The sequence below is a fragment of the Podarcis muralis genome, chromosome 7 (genome assembly GCF_964188315.1).
Source record: "Podarcis muralis chromosome 7, rPodMur119.hap1.1, whole genome shotgun sequence".
Taxonomy (NCBI): domain Eukaryota; kingdom Metazoa; phylum Chordata; class Lepidosauria; order Squamata; family Lacertidae; genus Podarcis; species Podarcis muralis.
The window spans coordinates 28,832,994-28,841,198 of NC_135661.1; the positions used below are offsets into that span (position 1 = coordinate 28,832,994).

The window sequence follows — 8,205 nt, forward strand, 5'->3', positions numbered from 1 at the left end:
AATCATTCATGACCTGGCACATGGTTGAAGTTGCAACTCCTCCTAGATTGTAATATTTTTAGGCTGCATGGATTTCCCTCTTTTACTGATCGGGGTCAAATTTTGCAAGGATATTTAGTCTGGGAAGAAGATAACTAAGGGATGGGGGACAGAACCATAACTGTGGAATATAAGTGCAATGTATGTAGAAAATGGTAGAACACAACAGGACTATCCCCTAAAGCTGAAGGGTGGAAGTTTTGGGACAAACAAAAGAAAGCATTTCACAACACAGCACGCAGTTGAAGGATTGACTTTGTTCCCACAATATGTAATGATGACTACCAATTTGGAAGGAACAAGATTAACTCATGGAAGGTAAGGCTATCAATGGCTACATTTTGATGGCTATATACTGCCTTCCGGTTTAAAAACATAATACCATTTGCTCAGATTTGTGAGCAGGACCATGCTGTTGCACTCATGTCTTAGAATCCTAGAACTGTAAAGTTGGAAGGGACCCCGCATCCCCTGCCATGCAGGAATATCACCTAAATCATGCAGGACAGATGGCCATCCAACCTCTGCTTGAAAACCTCCAGGGAGAGGCATTTGGTTGTCCACTGTAAGTACCTAATACTGGACTAGATGGACCTTTGGTCTGGTCCAGCAAAGCATGTCTTCTGTTGGAGTGGAGTCTATCACACTTTCCCCCTCTCATCTTCAAACAAAACATCATGAAATGTATGTTCCAAACTGCTTACCCAGCTTCCGTTCAATATGCCTGGAGTTGGTTGATCAGTTGTGTCTTCCTCATGGAGGATACCAACATCTGTGTGTGCTTTGCTGGAGGGAGAGAAACAGTTGGAGCATATTTGAATATTTGTGCTGTCTTTCCGATGGCAAGGAGTGATATTTGTTGGGAAGAGTTTCACGGCTCTTTTCCCTGGTGTTATTGGCAATTTGGCTTCCAAGTCCTGCAATGTGTGTTGTTGTTTTTTGAAAATAAATAAGAGAAATGACTTAAGATTGGACCCAAAACCTTTATTTTAACTTAGCAGACTCACAGCTGTGTGGAATCCATCGAGATGGAGCTAGCTTTGTTACATCCTCATTGCCTGAGTCTTTATAGGTGAGTCTAGCCCTGGGTCAGTTTGGAGTAATGGAAGCTCATCTTCTGCCTGACTTACTGCCTCCTGCATGAGAGAGGCCGTCCCAATCCACAGACCCCTCTCACAATCCCCAAGACTTGGGGTGTCCACTCTAAACAAGGCTCAGATAGGATTGTCTAGGGAATCTCCTTCACCACAAAGGTGTCCCCTCACTAGCTGCTGGGTAGCTCAGTTGGTAAAGCATGAGACTCTTAATCTCAGGGTTGTGGGTTCAAGCCCCACACTGGGCAAAAGATTGGACTAGATGACCCCTGTGGTCCCTTCTAACTCTACAATTCGATGATTCTAAATCTGTCAGTTTCTCTCAGTTCAGTTCATCCCATTTCCATATGGGATTATTTAATGCATAAAATTTATATGACACTTGATTGTAAAAACAAAAACCCTCATAGTGGTCAATAATAAATACTCTTTAAGTATTGCATTTATATCTCACCTTTTTCCTCCAATAAGCTCATGGTGGCATTCAGGAGTGGTTTCATTACTCCTCATTTTATCCCCACAACAACCCTGTGAGGTAGACTGGGCTGAGAGAAAATAACTGGCCCAAGGTCACCCAGTGATCTTCTGACCATGTGGGGATTTGAACCTTAATCTCCCTGGTCCTAGTCCAACACTCTAACCACTACACCACACTGACCCTAATAAAACAATGCCACCTGTAAAATACAAACTCTGGACACATTTTTCACATAAAGCACCTATTTATGTGTGCACTATTTCTTTTTTAAAAATTTTGCACACTTAAACTGCATCACAAAATCCAGAGGATTGTGTAAGCTGAGCAGGAGTTGAATTCTAATTCACACAAGCAAGCTTGAGAGTCTCTGCCGGGTCAATCCACTGCAAAAAAAAAAAGGAGAACCAAATGAATTCTATCTGCCATCCCTAATACCATCTTTGCAGCTGGAATAATAATAATAATAGAGGTCTAGGTTGAGCCAAGAAGCCCAAAATTGACTCTTTGTTGCGAGAATGCCTCAGATAGGCTAGAGACGCCATTTATCAGGAGAGGATGCTGGCTTGGATATTGATTCCGACAATGGGATGTGATCCCACCCATCTTCTCCTCTAATCTTTCCCCAGGCTAGCATTGCATCAGTTCAGGCAGGCGATCAGAATCGAGGCAACTGACTTATTGACAAACATTACTTTTCGTCTCAACAGACCATCTCATTTTGGAAGGCGTCCTGTGGGGAGCTTCAATTGGTTAAATGGCAGGCTGCTTTCCTCCATTATTCAAACAGCCAAGAGCCATTGAGATTATGAATAGCAATTGGGCAGGGTGTGTGTGTGCTTGGGGGGGGGGGAGATACTGTTTAGCTGCATTTCCTCTTGGTGACAAACACAATTCTGCCTTTTTAGGATCTCTTATGCTTGGAGATGGATGTGAGGTTGGCACCGGGCATTTCTACACCAAGCCAAGGCTCCCAATTGTCCATGGGGACTGGGTTGAGTTAAGAGCAAAATTGAACATTCAAGCTTTTTTCTTAGCCCTCCCACTGCTTTGCTTAGAAGCTGTTGCAGAAGGAAACAGCTGGTTACAGTTCTCCAGTCAGTAGGAACCAGTCTGAGTTCCTTGCCTCTGTTTATTGCTTCCTCCACCAACAAAATTATGTGTCTTGGATGTGCCACCTTGCCTGTTGTCCTGCCTTCTCAAAGTCTTGAAGTGAGCTGGTTGAAGCAAATGAAATTGATAGACACAGGCAGTGGCGTAGCATGGGGGGTGCAGGGGGGGCCGACCACAACCGGGCGCAACATCTGGCATTAGGGCAAATCCACAGGTTAGGGGGCGCAAATCCACGGGTTAGGGGGCGCAAATTACTTGCCTTGCCCCGGGTGCTGACAACCCACGCTACGCCACTGGACACAGGAGCTCCTCCAGAGTGGCTTAAGCCTGCCAAATTTCAGGCAAAAAGGTCCAGGGACTTTTTTTTCCTGGAGGAAGTGAAAGGGATTCAACAGCCCTAGACCATGGGTAGGCAAACTAAGGCCTGGGGGCCGGATCTGGCCCAATCGCCTTCTAAATCCAGCCCCTGGATGGTCTGGGAATCAGCGTGTTTTTACATGAGTAGAATGTGTGCTTTTATTTAAAATGCATCTCTGGGTTATTTGTGGGGCATAGGAATTCGTTCATCCCCCCCCCCCCCCAAAATAGTCTGGTCCCCCACAAGGTCTGAGGGACATTGGACTGGCCCCCTGCTGAAAAACTTTGCTGACCCCTGCCTAGACTGACTTTTCTCTCTCGGACTCTTGAGTTTGAGGCTGGAGCCCTGGCAGTCTCTGAAAAAAACAACAACCCATCATACAAACTTTTATATTCTTTTCAAAGGACACCTGGAAGACTGGGAAACCGGTTATGCCTGCGTAATTTTCCACCCACAAGTCTGGCAGGATTAAATAAAGAATCAGAAAACAACCCACCAACACATACATATACAAGAGATGCAAATATATTTAAAGCTGAATAACATTAATTGCCTTACTGAACAGCTCTAATAATCATTCTTTCTCCATTATATGTGTACAGTGTGTGAGGATTTCTGGAGTTCTTAGTCCTAGTCAGGCTTTCCAAATCCCTGACGAAGGAGAGCTGGGACAAGCATGCTAGATTTACTCCTCACACTGTCCCTGGATGGCATTTTTACTCCCTTCCAACACCCCCTGCCCCATACTGTGTTGCAAGGCCAGTGAATAATAATAATAATATAATAATATTTTATTATACCCCGCCTATCTGGCCAGGCCTCCCCAGCCACTCTGGGCGGCTCCCAACAGTATATTAAAAACACAATAAAACATCAAACATGAAAAAGTTCCCTGAACAGGGCTGCCTTCAGATGTCTAAAATACCTGTGCCTTGAAGCCTGACCAACTGCCCTTACTAAGCCTCCAAGTAAATTGATGTCTGGTTTTTAATTTCTCAAAATGAAAACCATAAGAAAGTAAAAAGAGCCTGCTGGATCAGACCAGTGGCCCATCTAGTGCAGCATCCCGTTCTCACAGTGGACAAGCAGATGACTGTGGAAACCAGTGAGCAGGATCAGAGCCCAAGAGCCCTCTCCCCTCCTGTGGTTTCCAGAACTATATGGGAATAGAACTATATGGGACAGATAATCGCAGAATCCACAAAGTGACACCAGGCTTTTTAGGGACCTGTGTGTGTGTGTGTGTGTGTGTGTGTGTGAGAGAGAGAGAGAGAGAGAGAGAGAGAGAGAGAGAGAGAGAGAGAATTCGAGTTCGGTTATTGACATTGAGCTTTGATTTGGGAGCTGGAGACGACCTACAAATGACCCCAATCTGCTTCTTCATTCTGCCCTTTCTCAGAACCAGGGCTGGATTTAGGTTTGATGAGGCCCTAAGCTACTGAAGGGAATGGGGCCCTTTATATGTCCAGCTGTCCTTTGTCAACAACAAATGGTCGCTGTTTTTTGTTGTTGAATATATGCCATATGTTAATTTATGGACCTAATAGGTATCTAAAGCCATTTGCACATGCAGAATGTAGGTACCCTATATATAGAAATGAACAAACCAGTGATATTTTAGGCAGCAGGCTAGCAGGCTTACATCATAGGAGCCTATGTTGCTGTATGTAGGCTTTATTTTAGTTTTTTATCTTATATTTTAAGATAAAATTATATTTTAAGATCTTATATTTTAGTTTTTTATCTTATATTTTGGAAATGTACATCCAGTTTTTCCCCCTTTAGTTTTTTTGGGGGCACCCCAAGAGAGTGGGGCCCTAAGCTATAGCTTGTTTAGCTTATACATGTTAGGATATAGTTCCGTTTCACCTTAAAAGGGAACAGGCATGACTGTTGTGTGTCGCATGCCTGTTTACTTCCAGCACAGACTCGCTGGGAACTTCTGTTTGTATATAGCTTTTTGCTGTTTTGCTGGAGACGAAGGGAAGCAGACATGTTTTCCTTTGTTCCTGAACTATGCTGAATAAATGCTGTAAAATAATGATTACACATGGCTCTGTCTGCCTCTTCTTCTGTGAGAAGATTTATTCACTCTGCTGATAGAGTGTGCATGGGTCTCTAAACGTATCTGAGGCTCATGTCGCGATTGATGCTGTTCCAAGGCCGGCCTCATGCCCCCATCTTCCTGGCACTATCCCAACAATACATACATCCGACACTGCTCAGAACTGGTGCACACCCTAGTATATACAGGAATTATGTTCTACTTAGACTAGATTCACTGAACTTTATGATCCTAAGTTGCCCCATAGGGTGGGACCCAGGCCAACGGATTCAAATGACAAAAAAGGAGGTTCCCACTGAACATTAGGAAGAACTTTTTGGTGGCAAGAGCTGTTCAACAGTGGAACAGACTCCTTCAGAAGGTGGAATTGTCTTCTTCACTGGAGGCTTCTAAACAGAGCTTGGTTGGCCATCTGTCTGGGATACTTTAGCTGTGATTCCTGCATTGCAGGGGGTTGGACTAGATGGCCCTTCCAGCTCTACAGTTCTAGGCTTCCATGAGAATTGGGAGTATAGGATCATCATCATCATCATCATCATCATCATCATCATCAAACTATGCTCAAGGCGTCTTACAACATGACAAGATCTACATAATTACAAACATAACAGAAGTCATGAACAATAAAACACATCAAAAAGTACACAACCTAAGGGAAACAATTCCCACACAAATCGTAAGATCTAAAACTAAAGATACAATAATAATATCAATAACAGCAACAGCTCTCTCAACCCCCCCGTAAACAAAACTCCAGCCCAGGAATCTGTTCAACAGCCTCAGCTTTTGTAGCTGGAGTCAGTCAGCACTCCAGTCTCCCAGACCAAGATGCGAAAGGGCCAGTAAGGCAGGGTGCAGGGCTTCCAGGACTCACAGCCAAGATGGTCTCATTTAAAACAACACAGATAAAAATTAAAAACAATGGGAGGTTTTCAAAGAATATCTGAAAAATAAATATAGTAGTTTAAATTCTGTCGCAGCATTCGAGGAACTTCAGTAATAGTTGCAAGGTAGATATAAGAAATTAGATTTATTAAGAATAAGTTTAATTATGATAAAAGTGTGTATTGGCAATAAGTAATATGAATTTGAAATATGGAATAGACGGGAGGTTGGGTCTTTAGTGTTAAGACCAATAGATGTTTTATTAAAAAGGTAAAGGTAAAGGTACCCCTGCCCGTACGGGCCAGTCTTGACAGACTCTAGGGTTGTGTGCTCATCTCAGTCTAGAGGCCGGGAGCCAGCGCTGTCCGCAGACACTTCCGAGTCACGTGGCCAGTGTGACGAAGCTGCTCTGGTGAGCCAGAGCCGCACATGGAAACGCCGTTTACCTTCCCGCTAGTAAGCGGTCCCTATTTATTTACTTGCACCCGAGGGTGCTTTCGAACTGCTAGGTTGGCAGGCGCTGGGACCGAGCAACGGGAGCGCACCCCACCACAGGGATTCGAACCGCCGACCATGCGATCGGCAAGTCCTAGGTGCTGAGGTTTTACCCACAGCGCCACCCGCGTCCCCAGATGTTTTATTATTTGAGAAAATTATGTGTTTATGGTTATTCTTGTGTGTAATTTGGTATTTGTGTTCTTTTTCTTTTTTCTTGTTTTATCAATAAACTTTATAAAAATTTTTTAAAAAAACAATTAAAAAAATTTCGGAACCAGCAGGACCAGACTTTCCTAAAGGAATGGAAGAAGCTTTCAGCGTATTTGGAAAGCAGCCGTAACCAATTGACATCGCCTACAGGGTTAAAAGAAGTTTTGTAAGGAGTAATATATAAATTATTGTGAAAAGAATTAAGAATAGGTATTAAGATTTGAATTTACAGCAATAACTGTAGTAACAAAATGCATAATTAGAAAGGATTTTATAAAACCATCAGTTGAGGTTGAAGGAAGGCTTAGGCTGTGATAACCAAAGATTTTGAAATGATGTTTAAAAGGATGATATGCTGGAAAATATGGGTAAAAACCAATATTTTTTTTAATTAAAAAAACAATTTAAAAGAATGCAAGGTAAAGGCAAATAACTCACCCCAGCGCTACAGTTGGTTATGTCCATTAATTGTAGTGTGTCTACTCTGAGTAGAGCTAACACTGGCTACAACCCATATAATGTATTTTTGGGGAAGCCCAAAATACCCGTCGCATTGTAGCTCTTCCCCCATGTTAAATGTCCTGTGTCTATTCTGCATGCAACCGGCACATTCCCACAGCAAAGATGCATCTCTGACCTGGCTCAGCTGGCGATTCTTTTCCCGCTTCTAAGTTCTTTTAACCATAGACATTTTTTTTGCCGCCTCTGTGGCTTCTGCTATATAATGACTCCTGCTTCAGTTTGTTAAAAGGTGCACTTAGGAATCCACTCAAAGTTACAAAAGCTCATTAGCAGATTGGAAAAAACATTTGCCTAATGTTACTCTGCCGTCCCTAAGTAAGTCTGTCATCTCTCAATTTGGCACCAAGTCTAAATATTCATTTTAACTAATAAAGATCCTCGGCAATGTCTTATTAGACAGCTGGCAAACTCCCAGCTTTATACGATTATGATCTTTTGTTTAATTAGGGGTTTCTCATGCAATCTCAGCTTCATTCTGACATAATGACAGAGGGAACATACCCCCCCCCCCCCGCTCTGAAGTCAGGGAAATGACAAATAATTCCATGTGTGCTGTTTTCTGGTCCTTCTATGTGGTCAAACACTGCTCTCTTATTTTTACCTTAGAATGCTGTTGGAGTGATTTGCTAGCACTAACTTCCAGGATCCAGGTCATTATCTAGGATCTCTGGAAATAAAAACCTGTTTAGGGCACATTCACATCAGCCACAGAATAACAGCATTCACAGGTAGCTTAGAGGCCACCTCCTCTGACCCTCGACTCAAGGCAGAATTGGCAATGCAGATTCAGAGTCGTTTGTTTGGTTCTGGACATCATATAATAATAATAAATTTTTAGTTATACCCCGCCCTTCCCGGTTCAGAAAACCGGGCTCAGGGCAGCTAAAAACAAATTTAAAACACTTAATTGATGCAACAAAAAACAGCTTAAAATACAGTATAAAAC

General features: G+C 42.9%; 1 non-coding gene across 1 annotated transcript; it reads left to right on the forward strand.

The window, feature by feature from the left end:
* The first annotated feature begins 1,308 nt into the window (after positions 1-1,308).
* TRNAK-CUU (transfer RNA lysine (anticodon CUU)) lies at positions 1,309-1,382 on the forward strand. Its single transcript has one exon. It is a non-coding gene; the product is annotated as a tRNA-Lys (tRNA).
* The last annotated feature ends 6,823 nt before the right edge of the window (positions 1,383-8,205 follow it).